This window comes from Phalacrocorax carbo, chromosome 2 (assembly GCF_963921805.1).
Source record: "Phalacrocorax carbo chromosome 2, bPhaCar2.1, whole genome shotgun sequence".
In the NCBI taxonomy this organism is placed as follows: Eukaryota; Metazoa; Chordata; class Aves; order Suliformes; family Phalacrocoracidae; genus Phalacrocorax; species Phalacrocorax carbo.
This window is the reverse complement of record NC_087514.1, coordinates 111,942,870-111,968,401: the sequence shown is the minus strand read 5'-3', so window position 1 is coordinate 111,968,401 and position 25,532 is coordinate 111,942,870. Positions and strand designations below refer to the sequence as shown.

General features: G+C 39.5%; 1 long non-coding RNA gene across 1 annotated transcript in view; it reads right to left on the bottom strand.

The window, feature by feature from the left end:
- Positions 1-10,221: 10,221 nt before the first annotated feature.
- LOC135312021 (uncharacterized) overlaps positions 10,222-25,532 on the bottom strand; it is a 41,991-nt gene continuing 26,680 nt past the window's right edge. The window contains exon 3 of the long non-coding RNA XR_010371636.1: positions 10,222-10,315. This is a non-coding gene — a long non-coding RNA (uncharacterized LOC135312021). The remainder of the gene's footprint in view (positions 10,316-25,532) is intronic.

Sequence of the window (25,532 nt, the reverse complement as noted above, 5' to 3'; positions counted from 1 at the left end):
TGCCACATTATGGACAACAGTGATCAGGACTGAGCACAGAGTCACCATCAGGTAGCTCACTAGCAATGACTGTGTTTTTTTAACCCAGACCCCAATTGCTCCAATTTCTTCTGAAATGCCAGCAGCAACCTTGTCTAACCCACCACGGCAGCTGCAGGGAGGGCATGTAGCAGCTCACGTAATAATAGAAGCCTTTCATTTTATTGTGTTCATAAGGACATTGAACTTCTTGTACCATTGCATGGTCACCGACCTCATGTCAAAACATCAGTTAACTGCTCAGCCCAAGAGCTGTATGCGTGATCACACGCACACTCAGTGTGGGTAGGTCTTGGTTCAGGCCACAAACACACACACAAGCTCAAGGGGCAGCAAAAAATGGCTTTGGCAGTACTAAAACTATGCTAGGGACTACCTTAGTGGCCCAGTCCTAAAAGAACATGAGAGATTCTGGTTTCGTGGAGCAGCAGCTTAAAATTGGGGCATGGCGTCCACCAGCACAGCATCAACAAGCTTGGTAGGTGTAGCCTCACTTCCTTCTTGGACACCACATGTTGCTGGTGTTCATCTAATGCTCTCCTGACTTTCAATTCACAAAAAAAAAAAAAATCCATGCCCCATCCAGTGTATCCATCAACAGGAAGATCTCCCAGCTGGTATGTTCTCTCCCAGTGATGGTCCCAGGATACTGTCCTCTAAGACCTTCAGCAAGGTGGTGACACTACACACCTCTGAATTGTAAGGCAATTTGCAATCGATCCTGGAGGAGCCAGTGTGTAAGCTCTGCACACCCACCCCCTTCTTTTTTTTTAATTCCTTGAAGAACTTGTGCTGACGTTCAATCATTCCTGATGTTATCAGTTTTAAAAATCTCATGTTCTCATGAACTCTTGATACTTTTTCTCTAAAACGTATAAACTTGTCTTTTTTAACTGCCAACTGAAATGAAAAGACAACAAAGCTATGAAGAGCCTTTAATTTCTTTTTGCAAATAAGGCACTGTGTTTTTTACCATCTTGCCTCTGTCTTTTTGACATTTTCAGTTCAATGGTGTGTTCTTAAACAGAGGAGCAGGAAACCATCCCCAAAATTACCCCTTAATTCAGCCAGGTTAAGCTATCTGAAGAGAAGCAGTTACTTCTTGAATAGCAACAGCTGTTTTCATTTACTAGTTGTGGAAACTAAAGGGACTGATCTTGCCAGTGCATAATGTAGATGATAACTTTATTTGCCCAACTAGTGTTATTGATGGTTTGATGCTACCTTCATAGATACATTTAGTGACATGTGTAAGTCTTCACAGGATTGGACCTACCCCAGGCATTTGTGAATCAATACTCAGATTTATCACTTTTTCTAGTTCATCCATCAGTAAATCTTGATATGTCCTTTATTATTTTTGAAACACAAACAACTCAGAGGGGACTGTATCTCAACAAGAAAGGTATGTGCATATTCCTTCTAAAGTCAATACAGCTATCATTTCTGGCTCGGCAGACAGCTGCCAGAAACGCTGCTGAAGATAATCTTGGGGGTGAACATTGGGAGAAACAGGATAAATGAAAGAGCATGAGCCGTTAAATATTTTTAAAATACTCTCTATTGTTCCACTGCATTTAAGATCCTTCCTTCTGAAGGTGCCCTAACAAACTCACATAGACAGCACTAATAAGAACTTCAAGCAGCACCATTTTGTGCCTGTGGTATACTTAATCCCAAGCATGTGCACCAGCAACCTGACTCTAAGACTTATCATCTAGTCTGGGGATCAAAACCCACCAGGTGGTCTATACGTCCAGAGTGAGACACATAAAGAGCGGGGATCAAAAATCCACACAGGCATATGCACTTTACAGGTCATATCATCTTCAAAGAAATTGCTTAACAGGTAATACGTAATAAAGACCACATCTGAGAAAGGAAAAGACAAAATTCACAGTCATTTGTTAAAAAAAAAAAAAAGGAAAAAGCACAACTGACAGAATGTGTTTCTTCCTAAGATGTGCCAGAACAGCCGTACATGGCAATAAAAGCCTATCAATCGCTTGGTCTCAACTGAGCATACACTCACTGTACATCAAGCTCGTGAGGAGTCTGTATTATTTATAACATACTTTCTTCTGCTGTGGTTAAAGGTGTGATATCAAAAGCAGGTCCTGTGGCCCCAGACATCAACTGAAGATGAGAATATGACAAGTTGCATTTATGTCTGGAAATGGATTGAATTTCATGCTAAAATTGAAACCTGACTGTTCTAAATGAGTTACCATTTTTTAAAAGATAAATCTCAAGCCTAAGTCTATTTTACTGGAATAACAGAAATAATTTTCCTAAAGCTGTTTTAAATCCACTTTGATATGTAATAATTCATGTTTTTTAGAGGGCGGGAAGTTAATGTCCATTTTCAAAGAATCATGTGGCATAGTTATTTATTTTTTCCTTGTGCCCTGCTTGATTTTTTCCTATTTTAATTATATCAACACACTGTCATTCTGTAATATTTAACAGTAAATGTGCCTATCTACAAAGCCAGCATCTCCAGCCTAGTCCAATCATGTCTCAGGTAAACAATCAGTTCTGTGAGTACGTAAGTGTTTATGTAGTCTTGTTAGCTTGGTATCATAAAGAAACAACGCATGCTTGCTTTCCTTATCTACTTATATTTCATACAACTTTAACCTAAGTGCTTTAAAACATTGGCCAGTTTCAAACCAACCTGACAGAAGGGAAGAATCCTCACAGATGTGTGAGGTGTGAGAAATATGTCACACCAGATGCAAGAGAAGAGTCTACAGGTTTAATGAAAATAGCCTAGAGAAGAAAGAGGCAGATTAGAGTCCCAGCTGAGAAAAAGGCTGCAGTAAGCTCAACCCTTACTCAACACTAGAGAATCAACATGGCACAAGGAGAAAGTAAGTCCTTCTAAAATCCCCAGGTGTAGGAAAAAATTTCACGCTGAGCTCACAAGCCACCCGGAGAACACATCCTAGGAAACCAGATTTCATTAGTCCTAGTGCTCACAGTTCTTTCTATTTTTCATGTGATTTAAAAGACCAGCCACTCATGCCTCAGAACAGGCATACCCGCAAGGACCAGTGGGCTGTCTGGTCTCACATCCTTCCTTTCACAAAGCCCACTGCTAACTTCTTCAAAAAAGTAAGTCTTGCAGGGGTGCATTTAAATTACAGTAAATGGGCACCACTCTTTTCCCAGCACAACAGGTAGGCCTTGGCTTCCTTTAAAACTGTTCCTTACTGTGGAGAGGTACTATCTTTAAAAGAAAGCAGTCTGTCACTCCCATTTCCAATAGAGCAGTTATATTGTAATTTAGGATGAGAAAAGTCTCTAGCTGAAAAAAAAAAAAAACCCATTCCATTCCTATTGCTCTGGGAAGGTGATTAAAAGGAGGGGGGAGAGGAAAATAGCCTCCCAGTGCAAACTGTTTATGAGGTATTGTGTTAGAAAGTCTATTTTTCTCGCTCTGGGTTTAAACCAGAAAAATAGGTTACTTGTGAACATAGGAGAGAAATAAACACAACTTCTCATTCATTAATTTAGCAAAATCTGCAGCAGGTTTGAGGCCATTTTCGTTTGCCACTGCCAGCAATATTTTGCACACTGGAAGCAGCCTATTTAAACTGGGGGGAGATGCTCAAGTGTACGAGATTATAGGTTTACCTTAAGCAGCTTTGTTTCTTAGCTGCTTGAGTGTTGGTTCCAGAACTGGAAAGGATTTAGACATTTCTTTTCAATCTTTCATCTCCTTCTAATGCTCGTATATGCTTTCAAAGCTCTGAAGCTCACTGCCTTCAGCACCTGTGCAGTAAAATGGGTTAGAGGAGGCAAGAAAAGCCCATATCCAGTTCAGTTTATCAGAATAAAGGTTGATCATGCTTGGCAGTGAGACTTATTGCTCTCTCTGGAACCCCGCCATCCAAAGAGGAGCACACATGTCCTACCACGGAGCTCTGTGCAAGCCAAATGTACCGCAAGGCTAAATGAAGCCCACACCAACACGACAGGCAGCTCTCTCTACTGGGGGTGTGTCTAGTAATAAACCCTGTGGCTGGAATAGGAACCCCTGAAATGTAGGCACCTGGAGCACACAGTGCCCACCTGTTGAAGCATAAGGTCACTTCAGTATGCCAGTACAGGAAATACCAGTAAGGAAGCAGCATTTCAGCCACTGCTCTCCTTTGCCTTTGACGTTTACAGCACAACCTGAACAGAGTGAAAGACGACGAATATAGCCAGCAGATGCAATTTACAATATTCTCCAACACCCTGGTATCCAGAGCAACCAGGCAACAAGTTTCAGAAGTTGATAATCCATAATTTTCTCTTGGCATAGCCAGATGTGCTCTGCAAACACCTGCAACAGTAAAATTGGCTGTTACACCCCTTTCTCATCCCTATCCCCAACAGCCAAAGACAACTGACTCTCCAGATCTTCCAGCAGATACCCTCCTCTTCTCATCCACCAACACGTTTCGGTTGGGACAACCTCAACAAACACTTAGTATTCCAATTTATTAAGCTAACCTGCTTCTTTATGACTGAAACAGGTGGAAGAGCAATCACACAAGCCACTCCAATGGCAAAGGTGCAAAAAGAAAGGAATGAGGAAAATGCTGAGCACAGAAATATCATCCATGAGCACAGATGGATCCAAAAACCTCACCCCATCTGACCCCACCCCCTCCCAAAAGCAGCTAACTATTCACTGCCTCAGAGTTTCAGCATATCCCTTAGGGAGATTCACACCACCTGTGATTGTACTTTAAATTTTCTGCCCTCTTACATCCTCTCAGTAATAGTTAATCTATTATTTTAGCTTTGGCAACATGGAGAATATGCCACATCTGTTCTGAAGAAGAATTATTTGTTTGAGGACTGACTTGCCAGAAATACCTGTATTTTTGTTAATGAACCTCAGAGTTTCCTCTAAACAAGGAATTCTGTTAGAAAAAAAGAACTGAAATGTGCTCTTGTTTTTCATATCAATATTGAAGCAGTTTGCCCTTTATTAATCTTTTATCATTACAACATAACCAAATCCCTTCTTTGCCTCTCAATCTCATAAAATCTAATTTAAGCTGCCATTCTGGTGAAGAAGAAAAATTAAAATTCGTTATTTTTATTTCATAGGGTAAGGTGGTCCTAGACATGAGCACATCTGAGTAGAAAGACAGCTGTTCACCACCAACTACACTCCCTGCTACCATGATGGGAGGAGGTTTATTGCATGTGTGAATTATAAGACTAGTAGAAAAATCAAGACTTATCTTTCTCATTGATGCAGTATAGCACATACAACAAGAGAGAAAAAAAAAAAAATCAAGCTCTATCCCCCTACATAGACCTTGTCCTTCCACTTAAGACTCCTGCCAGAGTGCAAGCTACTACCAATGTAACAATTTTCCTGTTACAGATACCGCTCTGCTTTAAGCCTGGTCTGTCATCAACAATTCACCTCACATAGGACACCAAATGGTGTCCCTCATGTGAAAACAACTTGTAAACTAATAAATAAGAGGAAAAGATATTTAATAATTGATAATGAAATGGAGTAAAACCAGTGACCTTGGCAGGAAACATTCTGCGTCTTATTAGCAATTGCCAGAGCCAGTCATCCATCCTCCTTAAATCCATTTCCTGAATGTGTTGCATCTCTTGAATTTATACTGCTCTGGCATCAAACCATGAACATCGCATTTCTGATGTTCACTGTCTCACAGTCTAAATCCAGCTCCTCCTACCAAGAACAGTCTCTCTATTTTTCCTACATACAGATATACATGCTTCTCTAAATTTTCCACAAAAGTCTAGCTGTAGAAATATTTGTGGGTTCAATAATTTTATCAATCTTGGTAGCCTCAGGTTGTGTAGTGCCTGAACACAACCGGAGTTTATGGACTACTGGCACAAGGTATATATTTTAGAGTTCTCCTTAGAAGCTAGAGGAAAAATGAGGGCCATATTATTCCTTCTACAGGTTTTATGGTGGAAGAAAGTGCATTGTAGACAATGATTACTCAGTACGTTGCACAAAAATCATTGCCAGGGACCAAAAAAATCACTTCCTATACAGTGTTGCTGGCAGTACAACAAACATTCTACACCAGGCTTTTTATAAGTAATATTAATCTTTCCTGCTGGAGTTGGCCACTGTTAACACACTGTCGCGGCAAGGCTGTATGTTTAAGCCGTTCGGAGGCCCTCCCATTTTAAATAAATTATATTTCAAGTATCTTCCAGCCAAACCAATTGCAACTACATTTCCTTCCTGCATCATCCAGAGACTTAACAGGAGCATTCAGCGTTTTGGAAGAGACATAAGATTAACCAGATTTACCATGTATGTATGCACACAAATGCAAATGAGCATATACATGTTTATGTGAATATGTCTTTGTATTTTTATATATACACACACAAACATGTCATAGATGCAGATATAGATACATAAAACTTTTCATTGTGGCCATTGTAACTACATTTGAATCCACTGCTGAAAGAATGGTTGACCCACTCAATCTTTTTCTAAAGAAATGCCTTGCTATGTTATGTTTGGCTTCAGCTGCATTTTAAAGCACTCACCCCTAAATTAGAACTGGGGAGGTTCCAGGCTTCAGAAAAAGGCTAGCATTCACCAGTCTCCAGAACAAGAGCAGCCTGCTCCCTGAAATAAACCTTCCTAACAATTTTTCTTAATGTGTTTGTGTATTTTAAGGGCTCAGCAGCAGCAGGGGAACAGGCCAAGTATTTTTGATGATTTCATTCCTTACACCACACAGCTAATTATTTTGGAAGGGTTTTTTTCTTTTCATCTTTTCATTCCGCACAAATATAGATTGATTTTTTTCTTCTGCCATTGCCTGCAGCAAAGTGAAATGCACACATAAAATAACCATATAAAAGTCTAGCAACTTTTTTCAAAGTGTTTTCTTACACATCCCACTGGAAGAAAATTCACAGAGGTTTGTTGCTGGGGTTGTATGGGATGCTGCAAGAGGAGGGAAGACAGGATATTTATATACCTGCCTAGATTCAGAAGAGTTTTAAAATAAAACTTCTTATGAGCAGCTACAAGGAAGGGAGTGAGCAGGGGAAAATTTGCAGTCTCTGAGATCAGACAATAAGTGGTGTCAATGGTAGTAAACAATAAATGAAACTTGAATGAAAACTGGAAAAAAAAATATTTCTCAGCATGTCTGTTGAAACTCATTAGTGACTTTTGATTAGTGACCTTTCTGTGTTTGCTTTCTGAAGACATTTGGGCATTTGAGCTGCAGTGCCATCTTTATTGTCCAAGTCTAAAACTCAAATAACCACTTACACTAAGTTTCAAGCGGCAGACGCACTAGCTGCTTTGAGAGATGTTACATAAAGCACCAATGTGATAATTAGCAGAAGCTTCTCTCTGGGGTGTAAAAGAAGCCAGCTGCATACTCAGACTTCATATTCAGGAGGGGTCTGGTTTCCTTTCAGATGTGGTGGAAGAGTCCAGTTCAGTGGTGAACAGCAAGTTATGTTGTGAAATGGATGAAATTCAAACATAAATTATCCTGTCAAGATAGCCTGTCACTACTGGAAATTACTTGAAGTAATCTGCACTGGTGTTGAATGATACAGGCTGCTGGTTATTTTCCACTACCCAATGCAATCTAAAGTAATAGAGCTATTTACATGAAAGTACATGAATTACTTTATTTAGCTCGAGGAACACTGACATTTTCTATCTGAAAAACCACTTGGAAGGTTGTACAGTTGTATCTGCAGCCTCTAAAGCATTAAAACTCTTTGTGTATGCATTTTGGCAGGACACCCCTGGAGAAGACCCCTATGGACTCTGCTCCCCCTTTGCTTCCCAGGAGGGCAGATTGGCCTGTAATCTTTCTCTGAAAGCCTTTACAGTAGTTTCCTTGGCATCTCCCCGCACAGGCAAGTACAGGGAACACCGCTGCAGCACTCGGATGGCAACCACTACCCAGAGCACCAGTGACTGCAGCCCCCTCAGATCATCTCGAGGCATCTAGTTTCCCCTCTCTCTTTCCCAAGGGCAGAAGTCACTATGACCTTGGGCCAGACCGCTCCTCTTGGCGCCACGAACTCAACGTTCAGATGAACACAAAGTGAGCTGGAACAGGTCTTTGGGGGCAGAACGTCTGACAAACTAAAGCATGCATCTACTGATTGTCTTTGTCAGCTCTTAGTAGACAATGTTTTAACATTTACAGGTAACTGAATGCTGCCATTTCCAATAAATTTACAGTAAGAATCTCCCTCATCATTAATTCTACAGACTTCTGTAGATCTTAAAATGGTGTTGACATTTAAAGCACAGCAACTGTAATACTTGCAACCAACATAGATGTCTGCATATTTGAAAATAAACTTCTACACTGCTGATTATTATTTTGGCTTCCAACATTCAGCATTTGTCTTGGTAAATAATGTGTATGTGTCTATTAGCAAATGTATGCAAAAGCAAAAAGGCAATTTTAAAGCCAATGCCCTGCAATTTCTAAGTAGCAAAAGAGAGAGTTGTGAAAAACCAGTAGCTGTCTCAGAAGGCAGAGGTGGAGTAAGGATGGACTCTCCTGGAGAAGATCTATAGGGCTGGCCAGATGGCAGGTGGATTCCAGGAATTGCTGGCCCTTTTCCCTTCAAGAAGCAAAAATTCTGATTGCTTTTTCAGGCTTTGTCAGTTTGATTTAGGGTTTATTTTCTCAAGAATGCGAACTTGTGCAAAGACTGGTACTGTCAGAGCCCTAAGGGCACTAATAGACCTAATAGCTCCTGCCCAGCACCACCCTGGTGCTTCCCCACCCTTGCCCATGGCCCAGGACCCCATTTCAGCCCATCCCAGGGCTGTCAGTCCCAGCCACAGGAGTGCTGACCTCCAGGTCCCCACAGCCCTGCCCTAGCACTTCACCCCACCAAACCAGCCAGATCTGCCAGCTAATGTTCTGTCATGGCCTCAGATCAGCCTCATCTCCACAAACTTGCCTGACAATCTGGGCTGAGCCCAGCTTCCCACCCTCCCTAAGCCTGCCCTGCTTACCTCTCTCAGGGATGGTGGGACCAGCTCCTGGCTAGCATGTCCTGCTAGCTGGGTCATCCTCCTTCCAGTCCCTTAAGGAGCTGCTGCTCTAGCTACCCCCTGGCAGGTACTATGCAATGTTAGCTTCACTTTGGAAGAAAGGCTCCCTTGGCGAGGAACCGTCTGCAAATGCTTCACCTGGATCATCTCAGAGACTGGAGACACCTGAATGCTCAGAGGTGCTTGTTCTACAGTTAGACCAAGAAACCTTTGCTTCCCTTGGCTCGTCCTGACTGTCTACATCAGAAATACATGTATCATTAGACCCAGAGACACAACTGAGCAAGAAAGCTTAATGAGGCAGTGCATGCTGGCAGACCAGTAACCTCAGAGTGCATATTCCCAGTCTATGGCAAACATGAAGTCAAATTCATTAGCACAGCCCTCTGTTGCTGAGGTCAATTGCAGACCCGCAGCAGAAACAGCTGCAGCAGTTTAAGATCTTGATTGCCCAAGAGCTGATTGATATCACCTTTTTGCTTGCTTTCTCTTTTGCGTACAAAAGAGTATTGGTGAGGCAATACAGCTGAGCGCCTCTGAGAGTTTGCAGGTTCCAAAAGGAGATTGCTCCTGTCTCCAGTACTTTTTCCTGGCTTTTCAGTCCTTCGCTCTCTCTTCCACCAGTTCTGATGCTTATCTAACTGCAAGGTAAATTCATGCACCTCATTAATCCATGAGAAAACACAATGGGTCAAGGGCTACCTGAGTTATTTTTCAACTGAATAAGTAAATTGAATTTGGCTTACCATGCTATCAGAGGAGCACCACAATCAAGACAAAGGACAGGGGAATGGGACTGCTCTCTTTTTGTAGTAGGAAACTGCTAGATAAGCTTCTGTACATTGTGTAACCACACATAAAGGTGCCAGACCTACCACTGATGTGACTGAGGTGTAAGTTTACATTATAGACTTGTAAGAGCCTCCAACATAGGCAGAGGAAAATAGGCAGCTTGGGGCAATCAACTCTTAAAATGCCTCAAGTAGCTTCACCAAATTTTGGTGTGCTCTGACCATGCTGAGATGATGCTAGTGCATTTTATTCCACCTTTGCTACTAACTGAATGCTAGCGCCAGGTCAGCAGTACTGATGATATACAAGGACTTGGTACCTGTATTCCTGAGCCCACAGCTGTGGAGTGTTGAGTCATCAGAAACATAGTTCCTGCTCTGCAGACAGGAGTCCTCAAAGAAGGGGATGAGAAAAGACCTGGTAAATAAAAGAATGAAATATGAAGTAGAAGGAGAATAGCTGGCGGGTAGGGAAGGGAGTGTAAACACTTACAGCTATTTGGCAGCCTTTTTTTTGAAACTCTTTGTTTTGTTTACACTATGAAGACTTAACTTACAGGTTAGTAATGATAATTAGTAACCAGAGTTACTAATAAGATAACTTGAATTACTAGCATCTGTATGAGTTAGGATAAATTGTAAGGTAATTGTAGACATTTCCCATACCACACCTTTACCTGACCGGCCATGACCACTTCACCTTTCCACACATATTTGCTTTGTGTTCATTAAGTCATCAGTTCTTTCATTGAGATTATTTCCTTCTAGGCATGTCCCTCTGTCATGCTTATTCCACAATACTAAAACTCCACAGTGCAATTCAAGACTGCCTCTTAGTTGCAGTCAGCTAGTCCTGACCTAAACTGATTAAAAATATATTCTTCTAATTAAACAACCTGCCTTTGTTATGATATGAATCAAGAAAAAAAACTTTTTGAAAGGATATGTACAAAAAAGCATATGGGGTATGCCATGTGTTATATCTTCTGGTTTATGCATCCTTATGTAGGGGTGATTGCTAATAAACTAGTAATATATTTAATCAAAGGGAGCATCTGAAATAAAGCTCTGCAGTCAAAATACAGACCTCTGACTGTGGCTTCTACCTGAAAGAGGAAAACACTTGTTCCTTCACTATTCATTTCAAAAGGGGCTGGTGGGGACTCAACACACTTTTAAAATGAGTTGAAAGTAGGGGTCCTAAATGTGATTTAATTTTTTCCAACATCTTGCTCCCCTTGTCGTAAAGATTGGTGCCAGCTGAACATAGTAGGTACTGTGTGCAACACCTTGAATAAACACGTGACTGCTTGAAGTAATGAAAACTTTGACTACTGATTCTGGAGTGTCAGAATTTTGTCCAAAATGTCTATACTCTCCATGGATAATTTCTACTTTTAGATTTGAAATATGCATCAGAAATCTTCACATAATACCTCCTCCTGCCCACACTACAAAGCACAGCAGCAGGAGGCTAAGGAATCTACAGAGCTAGTGATTTTGTTTGAACAAGAAACGTATTTTCCTTGTTAAGCTTGACTTTAAAGAGTGAAAGAAAATTTTATTATGACTTTCTAAGCTATTGATGGTATGGAGGACAAGGAATTATTAGCAGTGTACCCCTGAGAATCAGGAGACCTTGATTCTGATATCGGCTCTGCCTATAGTTGCAGCATCCCTTCTCTGTCAGGGACCTAGAACCTTGTACAGTTGCTCCTGAGTATATGTGAAGGAGAGTTCATCCACATGGACGCATCATACACCATTAAGGCTGTAGTACAGCCCTAGTGTGGAAGTTACATCAGCAGCTTGTGTACAACATGTTACTCTGTGGAGACTCCAAGCACTATTGCCACCCTTGTCAGGCAGAGAGAGACAATAGCTTGTGTATGCTGGTACCACGTGGCTGAAGTCCTGACACAAGCCTCTAGGCAAAGGGTAATACAAATAAATAATAGTGGACAGCCAGCTTCTGAAAAAGAAGACTCACCCTTTAAGGGACAAGAAGCCTGTAGAAATCAGGAAGTCAAGTCGTGAGCAAATATTTAAAACCCTATTACTATTTGGATGTTTGGGGAACGGGATTGATTTTTTGTTTTATTTGTCCCCTTTCCGTTAGCTTTTTAATCAAAATGAAATCTAATCACAGTCAGTTACTAGAGCTCTGCTGACAGATGGTAACTTGTTAAGCCATGGTTGTGTGATTGTGTTCGTCATTTGCCCGTACTCTGTGCCAGAGCCAGTAGCCCTCATCTGGTCTCAAAAGCTTTATTAATGTAACTCAATTTGGCTCAGAAATCACTCCAGCCACTTCTTTACCCCTACTGTGAGGCATTATCTTATTTCAGGTTAAGTTAATAACTGACCAACTGAATATAAGACGGTCCTTAAGCCATTTAAGTTTTGTCTCGAAGGCTGGAAGATAAATGAGTTTAGAAGTAGTTTTGTTACACTGACACTAAGTAAATCACTACACTTTTCTCTGTATATAAAGTTTAAGTACACTTGAAGAAATGTCAAGTTACAGTGGTTCAAAATCATATTGTCCTTCAATCAAGCCACACCAACAGGCTGAGTGCACGCTTCTGTAAAGTAAAACACCACATCTTAAATCTCCCTTTGCTAGTTAACCTACAGATTAACCTGTTTCATTAAAATGTAAGCCACTATGTGTTACCTTGAAGTCAGACTGACCTGAGACAGTGTCTGTGGTCAGTTGGCACATCTCAGCTGCTGAGGATAATCGGTTAAACCACTTACAATTTCAAAGTGGCTTCACATGCTAAGTGCATTAACCATTTCCATATTTTAACCACTTGAAGGTTGAAAGGATTTCAGTGTAAAAATTTCTCATAGCTCTAATAAGCTTGATTCTTTTGCAGCCTGCCTAAAAGCAGTGGAATTCACCTTTTGGAACAGATGCACAAATGGATGTGTCTTTGATGTGTTTAGAGCTACAAAAGTTTGATGTTTTCAATTAAAACAAGTGCTATTTACTTCTATACTTACGGGTAATAGAGCACTTTTGACTTTTACAAAGTGCGTGTTATTAAAGCACTTTGCTAATGTACAAAGGCACTTTCATAAAACAAGGAAGAAAAGAAGCAGTCCTCTTTCAAACTGTCTCTGGAAAATGAGATGAAAGTAGAAAAAAAACTTGCAAGAAAAGAGTTCTTTAACAATAAGAGAGCTGTCTTCAACTGTTCCCATGTATGATTTCAGTCATCATCTTTATGCCTAGAAGCACTTTTATAAACATTTGTAACAATTTAAACATATTCTATCACTCAAAACCTTTCACACAAGGGCTCTTCACCCTAACCTTTTTGATGAGGCCAGAAAACACTTATCTTGCTGTTTCCAAGGTATTCCTAAAATAGTACAATGGAAAAAATGATATGGTATTGTTAGTGTTCTGGAGTAACTATTACTGATTTATTACTTAATATCATTATTGAAACTGTATGTGGACCTCTTACTTCTGTGTATCTCAGCTGGGGTTTTTTTCAGCAAATATTTCCTGTAACATGCTCTGGAATTGCAGTTTTGAGGAATTTAGGTCCTGATTCAGCCAGGCACCGGGTAATTTTAAGTCTTTTCTGAAGCCATTTTCCTCTTCTACGCTTCTTGTCCTCACTTGAATTTATCACCGACAATGATGGTGTTCCATCACTCAGAAATTTGCACAGTCAGGTCTATAACTCATAACTATCTGGTATTATATGGCTAAAAATGTAACTATTATGTTAGGCTTGTGGTGGCCAAGCTGACGAAAGAATGGGTGTGGTTTTTTCCAAACCTTTTCCTAGTTAGGCCAAGAAAGACTTTTGTCCAAGTAAAGCTGAAAGACTGTTTTATAGAGGGGAAAAAAATTATTTCCAACAAAATACCTCTGAAATTGTGAGTGTCTCTAAAATGGCAGAGGAAAAAAACAGTATTATTCTTCAGGTCATATAGCAATGTTTCCAGTAATGTGGTGTTTCTAGTGGAGAAATCATCAGCAGACATGTTGTTATTTTTCTGCAAAGACCTTTCTGCAAGATGCTTAAAACCTCTTCCATTTCAGTTTCAGAATAAGGCAAAAGGATGGGTACCTTACCCACTATTTCTTAAATATATGTATTGCTTCTCATCTCCAAGAAAGGAGTTTTACCCTGGGAACGATGATTACACTGCATTATTTTACTTCTGCAGTGGTACCTTCAAAAACTAGTTTTCTATTAAAAACCAGATTCTGATAGCTTCTTCTTCACAACTTGTCCCATCAATCTTCCTGTCTCTAAATGATTTCTAGCTTTTCATTCTGTTGTGTTTTATTGTTTCATAACAATAGATTTTTCATCTTTTCTCATTGGAGTAAGTAGTCAAACAAATAGAACAAACAACTAGAACAGATGTTTAGTACAAAGCATGTAGAGAAGCAGATACAAAGGAGTTTGTCTTGTGGGAGAATCCAAAAGCAAAGTATAGGTTTTGGTAGCTGGACTTCTGAGGCCAGAGTCAACATCTTTTGGGGAAAGGATGCATTTTTATGCTTTTATGTGTGTAAGCATTTATTTATTTATTTATTGTAGAGTAAAATGTCATCTCATAAAAGCATCGGCTGCAGCCAGAGATGCTATTACAGGTTTTGTATTATTAGCATCCAAGAGTGCTGGGGGTGAGGAAAAGGTGCAGGAGCAGCAGGGGACTGTTGCCATAAACAGGATTTCACAGAGTCATGGGTCTTTCAGAGACATCTCCAGCTTACATTACTTCTAAAGTTAGCATTATTTCTCCATTCCAAATAATCAGAAATAAAACATCAGACAGTGAACACTCCCCCAGTGACTAACTGTGTTGTTTGGGTCTTTTCTTTCCCCCACTCCCCACCCCCTCCCACTTCTTTGCAGAAAGAAAAGACACTAAAAGTTCCTTCTGTGAGTTGCCAAGGTGCTCCCAGCCCATTGTGCAGAATCATTGTCAGGTTAAATTAGGGAGTACAGACTCCATGAGTGTAAAAAAATCAATACTTGATGGAAGATTGCTCCCCGGAAAATCTGTTTTGATTCCAGGATTAATTCGCGACCAAAGGCTTCTGCAAAATGACATGCCATTAGTCAGAAAATGAACACATTCTACCCTTGAAATTGGATGGAAATATGTCAGGTGATTGACCTATTCATTCTCTTCACTCTCTGGGCAGAGAAAGTAGGTGTGGTAGCTGTGAATTAGGCCTGCGAACCAGGTCCATTTTCCAAGCAGTAAAAAAAAAAAGAGGGAAAAAAAAAAGTCCAATGTGAATTGCAAGTATTCTCTAGGCCATTGTTGTAAAGCTATTGCAAATGCATTCCATCAAGGTAAATGCATTTGTCTGGAAGGCCTGACTCTCTTGTGTTTTCTAAATCTCAGAATAAACCATACTAAAAATCTTAAAATAAAGCAGGGATTTTTTTTCTTCTGCAAAAAAAGGCTTGCAATATTAATGACAATGTAATTTGTTTGCCATATATAAAGTAACATTCCACCCCCTCTCTTTGCTCACCGGTTTCTTCCGCAAAAAACTTTCACGAGGCAAACCCAGCATCTGAGCTGCGCTGGCTGGTCTGTGTTTAGGCCTCTCTGAACAGTCCCCTTGGCAATCACAGCAGCCAGCCAGCAGCTGTGCAAGCGGTCTGCAGTCTGCCTTCCTAGCACTGTGCAGCCAGTGCGCCTCCCTGCCTTGCAAGGTGCCAAACTCTAGGACAAAAGGGCATTTTAATCTTTGTGTTTATATATTCTGGGCCTGAACTATGTCTGCCTATACTGTTGAAACATGCTGAATATGTGGACCAGAAAGGTTGTGACATGAGATATTTGTATTTATTTATCTGGTGTGGAATTGCCAAGGTGAATCTAACCTCTTGGTTGATAGACTTTTCCAGTAGAGAGAGAAGTTAAAGGCGGCAGTGTTAGACCTTGTATCTGGAGAGTGGGGAGGCTCTGTGTCACTCACAGTGACCTGACTAGAGTGCACTGAGATGGGAGAGGTTGCTCACATATATATTAATGAATGCAAAATTGCTGTGTAGACTTAGCTCCTTCAGAAAGAAGTTTTCTTTTTGTAACATCTCTGAAGAACATCATATGAGGATTCAAGCAATATAGAGCTTTGCTTAAAAACTCCAGGAAAACCATTTATTGAGAGAAAATGCATGCACAAGTAGAATAGAAGCAACAAACAAAATCACCAAAAGGTATGTTGGCACTGACTGAATGCTCAATAGCAGCCTAATCCATCAAACTACTAAGCACTGACATATCAGAGACTGATTCTCTAAAAATTGGACCCTCCTTCGGCTGTAATCCCCCCTCCAAAAATGGCTCTATAGTAACTTTGGAGAATTTTGGATTTGAAATTCTGCAGTTATTATCTGCCATTTTAATTGTGATACAGTATCTGTTGGCTTTCTCATAAAGATCCCACAATAAAGGTTCAACTTACTTGCAAAAAGTTGTAATTTTAATATGCACTTCCAGTGATTCTTTCATTCAAATGTTGAAAGTAACATATTGTCATATTGTGTAAAGAGTAAGCCATTGAAGGTGATGATCCATGTGTGATTACCCAGGCTGGAGTGTTAGTGTGTTGGTGGATTAGTTCTTCTATGTGAGGTCAAGCTAAGCTTTTCAACACAGTCGTCGATATCTTTGGGGGAAAAAAGCTGTTTCCTACCAGTACCACAGGAGTGGGTTGTGATGGTGATACTGGAATGCCCAAATAATCTTTGGTTCTCTGATGATTTCATAGACTAAACATGTTCCAAGAAAACCATTTAGAATTCCAGCACTGAGCTTAAAACCAGCAGGAGACATTTCTTTCCCCAGATTATAGTGATCCTCACTGACAACTCACTGCAACATTTCTATTATAAATGTGCACCAGACTAATATTGTTACCTTCTGGTCAAGCATAGAGGATCTTGTCGGGCATGTTAACACAGTATTAATAGTTCTTTCTACTTGGTGGTGTCCCTGGAGAAGTAAAACCATCAAAACACCAAAAGAGAGTAATGTCCTATGTTAATATTATAGAGTAGGATCAATTGTTCCCCCCAGAGTCCATATCCCAACTACTCTAGCAGTGTTATCTTTAATCTAAAAGCCAGTGCAGTCACTACTTCATTTGAAGAAATAATAACTTGGAACAGAATTTGGAGAATTTGTCTCTTCTGCCATTTTCTCATCTAAAAGCAGGAAGTCGCGTTTCCTTGTCCTGGAGAGAGAGTAACCTCACAGAGAGGGAGTCATCCCACGCTAAGATAGGAAAGGTGAACTGTCCTCCAAAGTTCCCTTCGTCTTCCTATTAACTTCAAGAGGGATCTTACAAGATTAACTTAGACAGGATGCCAAAGTGCTAATATTAGATAAAATTAATCCCATTCTTCATGCCCACATCCACACACCTGCAGAAGAAATATAAAAATGACCATCTCTCAGAGGCACTGAGAGGGTTCCCTAATTAAAGCCAGTGTGCTGTCCTCAGTGGCAAAACTCTCACTGATTTCAGTGGAAACAGGAGCAATCCATGAACTGTTTTGAGCCCAGTGGATGCTAAATGTGATGCAGGTTAAAAATGCCTTGGAGGCAATTTAGCTTTGATAGAAAGAGAAGCAACAGGCTTAACCTGCAGCAAAACAGGTTAGATGAGTTGTTAAGGGAAAAAAGCTTTCTTAGGGCAAGGCAGGTGGACAGATGTGCTTAAGAGCCTACCTAAGCAATGAGGAATGATTTAAATCCATATGATTCTACTTCCAAACAGGAACTTATTTTGTATAATTCTGTAGCAGTTTTGATACTCTCTCTCCTTTTTTTTTTTGTTTTTTGTTTGTTTGTTTGTTTTTTGTTTGGGGGGGGGTCATCTATAAATGTATCAGTGCAGAAGATGTGCAGACATAGAAGGTGTGCAAGAGGTTTCCAAGTTTCAGTAGCACAAGCCATCAGATGTTATAAAGGTATTTTTAGGCTGCAACTATGTTGTGGATGCACTTTTCCAGGTATCTGCTTATCATTGACTTTATACTCCAGGCTCTTAATTACTCTGCTTTCCTTTTCTTTAAGGCTATTTCTTCTTTCTCACTAATTTCCATCTCTCAGTTCTCTCATCTGTATTGCTTGAGCTTTTCTCCCATTTTATATTTTGGACCCTTTGGGCATCTAGTCTCAACTCTAAGGACCACTGCTACAGGCTGATAACAAACTAGTGTTCACAAGCTATTATGTGAATAAAAGGTTGCAGGAATGAGGGGCTTTGCCTAAACAGTTTCAAGTTCTATTGAAATATTTCTCAGTGAAAAAAACCCTGATTTAAAACTAATGAGTCTGAAATCCAAACTCATCCCCACCAGGCACTATGAGCAGCCCTTCCCTCTCCCTCCATCCATAATCACAGGATATGTGTCTGCCTCACGTCTGATCATGAACTCTTGAGCTCTTTGGACATCTACATCTGAATATATGACACTTACTGATCTGCTGGACACTTGAAATTTAGGGGGGGGAAAAAACCTTTCTTGATGAATATGCCTGAAAAAAGGAGTTAAAGTTGGAGTGAGCCTGAAGTCTAAGTATCATTTTATTAAAATGCTATTAAAGATGCAGACATTTCTTCAAAAGACTGAAAATAGACCTTGAAGTCAATGATTAGCAGACGAGCAAAAATCCTGCATAGCCAGAAAATTGACTGTATGGTACAATCAAGTTTCTTTGTGAAGTTCTAAATGCTTTCTTAGAAAAATCCCTATAAATTAGTGACTCTACAAGAAAATCTAAAGGAAGGTGAACTCTTGGCATAGCTTCCAATCACAGTTTGCACATATAGTTCATAACAGTTAATGACATTTTTCTTCTCTTCAATTTCACATAAAAAGATAAAAAGGAAAACTGCAAGAATTTGTCTATAGCATGATGACTCTGGTCAATATCTTGCTATTTGCTCTGTCAATGCCATCAAAATATTGTTTAATAATTTAGAAGCAACCATGTAATTTTCTTCCCCAGTAGTAGCAAATTAGGCACTTACTAAATAATTGACAAAAATACTTAATTCTAGGGATGCCTTGAGGAACATACTATTAGCTGACAGTTTTTAAAACTTTTCCGTGCATTAGTGATTATATTTTTAAATTATTTTCATGCCAATTCTTACCAGGGTAGGAAACAGCACAGCTTGATACTTCAACCTTCTCATTTTCAATAATTAACCACTTTCTCTCACAAAAATAGAGAGGGAATCATGCGGAGGATTTGTGAAAAAGTACATATGTGGGGAGAAGAATTCACATCAGCAGGGGTATACACTTCATCTTGTAATGTACTAAGTTTATGTGTCTATTTCTATGAAGACATCACAAAAATTAGTATTTCAAGGAGAAATGACAACAATTTAAAAGAACTACAAACACAGTTTTACAAGCAGCTTGAAAAAGTCAGTTCTAAATAATGCGGCAAACTATACCCTTAAAAAAATTTGTAAGAAAAGCATGCCCATAGTTTCACGCAGTTGCCCTCTTCAGACAAAGAAGCTGAAATACTAATATCAAAATGCATTAAAAACACCTGTAACCTGGAAACATAAGTTCCACATTCTCAGAAAACCAAAGGAGGAATTCCTTAGTGAAGCGATGTCTGGTGATGAAGTGACAGTTGTACATGTGGGTTTCTTCTTCCGGGAAGGAAAAACATAACATTTAGCTGAATTCAGCTGTGTCCCAGCCACAATGCTGAGGTATAACCACCTCTGTCTGAGCATTATTTTGGGTGACTGTGGATTCTGAGCAAACAGAGCCAGGAGAGTTGTATGCCATTGTCCGCTTGCACCAAGGGTGTTTCTAGGCATTTCAGTGAAAAGGCTTATGTAGATGAGCTAGGCAGAGTTGCTCAGCAGAAGGCACAGCAGTTATGTTGGAAGAATGTTTGATATTTTGGCCTCACTTATTTTTGCAAAAACCTCCAGGAATAGAACTGGAGTAGATCCTATGGGCACTTTAACCAAGGTCTCTATAATTTAATTGACGATTTCCAGTAGGTCTACATTTTTTATCACCAGAAAAACAGATGTTGCTGAAGTATTTATTATATGGGCTCCAAGAACAAATCATTACAAAATATAATTGAACTATTCACTTGGAGATTATTCATTTTCATTCTCATTATTCCGTATCTTCTGTTTCTCTTTGTTTTGTACATGCAGAATAATTTTTTTTCCTGGTCAATGAATCTGTTTTACTAGTAGCTGGTCAGTAGATGACAGGTTAATGTTATAGTTATAGACTTCATGTGTTTAGCTTCAAGCTCAAACACTGCAAGATCCTTTAGGCAACTTGCTCCCTAAAATTTGGCACCAAAGTGCCTTTGAGGATCTTGACTGTGCACACTAATTATTTGTTCTAGTGATTATTTCTAAGCAATCTCTGAAAACAGCCGGTTATCTACTCTGCAGAGACACTAATAGGGAATTCAGAGAATTAGTACTTCCTCAGAGGGTGGGAGAGAAAGGAATAGAGCAAGAACCCAGTTCCTTCCTGCTCTCAGTTTCAACAGACTTTTTTCCAGTGTAATGCGGTTGATTTTAATTCCATAGTAATGAAATTACTTTTCTATCCACGTCACAGAGCTCAGAGTCCTGCCCTACATACTTAATGAAACCCATGTAACCTAGAGAGGGTCTGTTGTTGAAAGCTCAGATATTTGTATTTCTTCTGTTCACGGCTTTAGCTGTTCTGACCAACTGTCACAAAAGTGAATGTGTGTGTTAGCTGTCACTTTGTTTTTTTAAAAAGAAAGAAATTCCCTATGCCTAAAAACGTTAGTATCTAAGTGGTACAAATTACAAGCCTTGCCATTCACACCTTACTGAGGTAATGAAGTGGAACAGGGATAAGTTGCCATCTGCTGCTGTTTGGCTGTAGACAGTTTTCTGCAAGACTAAGTTAACTGGTCAGCAGCACATCTGTTTTTCCTGTGATCTGTGATGCCTGTAATTGCCACTGCAAAAATATAAAAGCATTATTTTAAGATGAAAATTGAGAATTTGCAGCAGAATGTTGGAGGCAGCAAAAGCTGGCAGGGCGTCTCTGAAACAGCAATTTCCACAGCTTTCTTACGTTCCACCTCTGACTGGCGTCTGGGAAGAATTGAGTGTCCGTGTTTCAATAAGACATGGTGGTATCTGCCTTGTAGGCTGGAGAAAGAAAATTTGTAGTGATTCTACAGGTTCACAGCGATAGGACAGAGTCAATATTTCTTATGTTTGCGTTTTCCAAATAGGCTAATCGAAGCACTAACGTTTGTCACAGCAGAGTTTAACTTTAGTAGACTGCTAATAGCAACTCAGTATCATAAAACACTTTCAGAAAGTAGCCAAAAGTATTACTAAGATTTAGAAATCTAAACTAGGACAGAAGTAATTTTTCATCCACATTTAACACTTTTTTTAAGAAAAGGCTCTACTGTATTAATAAGGCATGCTTTAATGTAATGGTTCAAAAGCCATCCTTGCTGTAGATCTGTCAAAAATCCTGTAGTTTTAATAGGGAATCCAAATTGATTTGAGATTGGCTTTGGGGGGGGTGTTTGCTTTTGCTTGTTTGTTTTGCCAATATGTGTGCTGCGGGAAAAAAAAGAACAAACATATAAAAATTAGATTTTTAAAGTACTGCATTTGCAGGGTTTTATGAGATCCTCCTGGAGGGGAGGTATTACCTTTCACACTTACAGGGTTTTTTGTTCCAAAGATAAGAAATGAGCTTTCTTTTTAAAGCCAAAATACAATTCCAAGAATCTCAGGCAATAACATGATTTGAGCAGCTAAAGCTGAATCCATGAGAACGTTCACCCACATCAACAACACAACTTTGCCCTTGTCATCTACGTATGTTACGCATCGACCTTCAGCAACAAAAAAGCTGGACAAAAGCTGAGGATGACTGATTCCAATATGACTGTGTTCTTAAAAAAAATATCATATGGTAAATAAAATACTTGGTCTTAGTCACTGCATAAAGCATCCGCTACATTATACAGCTCTCTGTGACTAACCTACCTCTCTCAAAGATATAAGCAATATTTGTCTTATTCACTGTAACAACTGAGAACCAAGGAATTATAAAACCAGAAATAACTATAACCATTCCCTTAGATGGGTTTCGTGTAGGAAAAAAACATGGGTAGCATATAGATTTTACTTTTATGTGTATGTATGAAAATTGCTAAGGGAAGTTAAACTGAAGAGATTAAACCATAGTTATCCCTGCTTTAGACCAGTGGAAATCACAAGTTGGCCTGGGAAGCGGTGGATCTGCAACAAGGCCTTGCTCAGGACACTGGATTGAATAAGGAGGCAAAGCATGTGCTAAGTAACAATTGTCTCCTTCAAATAAATCATTTAAGGAGGTAGTAAAACCCTTTAAAAGGCTTTAAATGAAAATGACAGTGAAAAGACAATTTTTTAAAAATAGTTTTCTTTTGGCTTTTTAGAACAATAGCGTAACTTCGGAAGAGGGTCATTGGGTTGGGCCAGCCTGCACACCCTCAAAGCAGGGACAGCTTCAGACTTTAAGAAGCACACAGCTGGTTGGTGAAATTTTTAAAAGTATGTACATTTTGGGGAATTGTTTTTGTCTGTAATTCATTATTACACTGTCTTGTACTCTTTTTGTCTGCATCCTCCTGACTTCAGTAGTAAAAAAAAATTAATAAAGTGAAAAAGGAAAATCTAAGGTGGTTCTCATTATGGTAACTGTGAAATGTCACTTTTATGATTCTAGCACATATTTTCTGTATCACAACCATGTCTAGTTTTGTTTAGGTTTCCATGACTTTCTCTGTCCTAAGGTTTCCTGGATAAGCAAGCTAGTGGTGGTTTCAGCTGTTACAATGTATGGGCTGTGGGTCCAATTATAATGACTATATTGCCACTCCTTGTTTCCCTCACGACGTTCATTCTCTCACCCCCAAAAAATAAAAATAAACAAGTTAGAAAAATTAAGCCTCTAACCTTTTGGGAATATAAGCATGTAGTCTGTTAATTGCAGTAGAGTTATTTCACTGCAACAGAAGATTGGAAGCTCTCAGAAGTTCTGCTTGTGAATAGACCCAGGGAGAGATGAAACCAGTGGCAAAGCCTTCAGGGACACTTGTGACAGATAAGAGAGGGATGTAGCAGACAGTGAAGACCTTACAAATATGGTGGAAATAGCTAGAGGAAAATGAAGAGAGACCAGAAAAGAAACAGATTATGAGATGGGGGAGACCAGTAGTGCCAAAAGCAGCCAGAAGATTAAAGAGGGTTTTCCCTCTTGTCTATTTTTATAGACAAGAACTTTTGGGATTTGCCCAGGAGGAAGACTTGAGTGTCCTTTAGCAAGGGCAAACTCCTACTGAGCGCTGGGTTCACAATTAAAAAGACATAGATCAGATGGAAAGCAGGAAAAGTATGAAGGAGTTAAGTGACTGGCTATAGAGGAAGGGTTGTCTGAACAAGGCTTGCAAAAATATTGTATATACTTAGGAAGGTAAAAACATTATTTTGTGAGATAGTTGCTAGCTCAGAGTAGCTAGCTGCCCTATTTTTCAGCTTTAGCTTCCAATGCTTAGTGAAAGTATAGCCAGCAGGACAGGAATTGAGTAGGAACCACTAGTTAAGGCAGATGCTAGATGTCAAGGGAACAAAAGACTTCTGTGGATCATTTAAAACATGTACGTAGAATATACACTGTATCATATATTTTGCAAATGAGCTTCCGTGAATACCACAGCTGAATTTGTGTTTGGCCATGAAAAGGAGAAATAGCACGCTTAATTTCTGGGCAGACACTGGTAGCATTAGAAGTCATACAGAGTACATCATCATCTTGTTACAATATATATCTTTGCACCCCATCCACCGATGCCTCTTGTTCCTAGTAATCATTTGTAGCAAAATTCCAGGGAGAACAACTAATAGAGTCACAGCCATATACCTGCATTTTAACAGGAGGGGACTGTGATTACCAGAGGGGAATTTAAACACCTCAGGATTAAGTGATGCCCTAGCTGTTCTAGTCCACACAAAGACCTCAATGGAGTTTGGCAATTCTTGTTTCAAAATCACCCACCACGCACGGAATTTTTGCAGTTTTTTGTGTAGAATAATGCACTATTGGCTCATGAGAAAAAGGAAGATGACTGGTACTGTCCCAATTAGAGGGTCTAACTCTCAGCTTTGCCATCCACTGATATCTGGTATGACATGACCTCAACTGAACTATCATACCATGTATACAGGCAGATTAAGCAGTAATAAGCAACACAATGGATAGCATCAGACAGGGTTTGTTCTGCCTATGCTTTGGAGCATTGGAAGGTGGCACCTGTGTGATCAATACTTATTCTTTGCAGAATCTGTTGATGGGGAAAGTTGCAAAGGTCTATTTCATAGATGTAATACATAGGGGTAGGAGGGCCTATGCTTGCTACTCTCAATGCCCTGTTATCTATAGTTAAAGTTGGACTACTATCACTGCATATAAATGGATGTTTCCACCTCTTCTCAAGAATGTAAACATAGGCTATCTCAGTAAGCTACAGCAAAAATTTCCCCTTTTCACCTCCCACAAAAAAAGACCTCATTGGAATAGAAGATGAATAGACTAATGTACATATCATGAACCTAGATATTTATAAGGAACACTCTTAGTACACTTCCCGTGTACTGTGATGTGGTGAATTTTTTGTGAAAACAGAAAAATAAAACTATATTGCAGATATCCTTTTGAACTAAAACACTGTCACTGCTAATGTGAGGTAAAATTGTCATATTTATACTCTTGGCTGACTCTATATTTCAACTTTATCCTTGAGTTCTTGAGTCTATATTCATGGAAAGATCATGACCTAATGCTGATCAATATGTATAAAAATTGATTCGTGTCTAATGTAACTCTAGTGCAGTTGATGGGCTACGTCCATTTGTGGTGTAACTACAATGACATCAGTACAGATATTTCCAGGATAAGCCTCGCCTTGTTTGAGTACAAAGTCTGCGAAAATGTAGAAGAGTGATGTTAGAAGAATTCATCACTTATCTATGTTTCCTGGCCACATAACAAAAGTTAGCGTTTTCACTTTTTAATTTATTTAGACAATCAGCAAGTTCAGCTACCGCGTAAATGTTCTAAAACTCAAAGCTGGAGGGCAAAGAGGTTTGTTTTAGGGGCAGCATGCAGAAGTTTAAATTTGTTGTAGATAGAGCAGAGTTGATTGAAAACGTATCGATACAGCAATGGGGGCAGAACAATGGCAATCAGAGGTAAAATTCAGAACAGTAAGACAATACAAGCATACCTTATATTTTCCTTTTAAATTTTATATTGAAATGAATGTACAGCATGATATGTAAATCCTCATCATGTCTAACAAAATATACAGCTGTGTCATGCAAATTTTCCTACCATGTTCTTATCATGAGTAAGGCAGAGCTGGATTTCTGATTGCTCATTTGGTATCCATGAAGGGTCTTGACAGATTCTAGTTCCTTCCAATGCAGTTTTCTGTCAGTACGAAGAAAACTGACAAAGAAAAAAGCCAACTGATCCTTGGCCATGGCTGATAGTTGACTGATAATATTTATGATAATA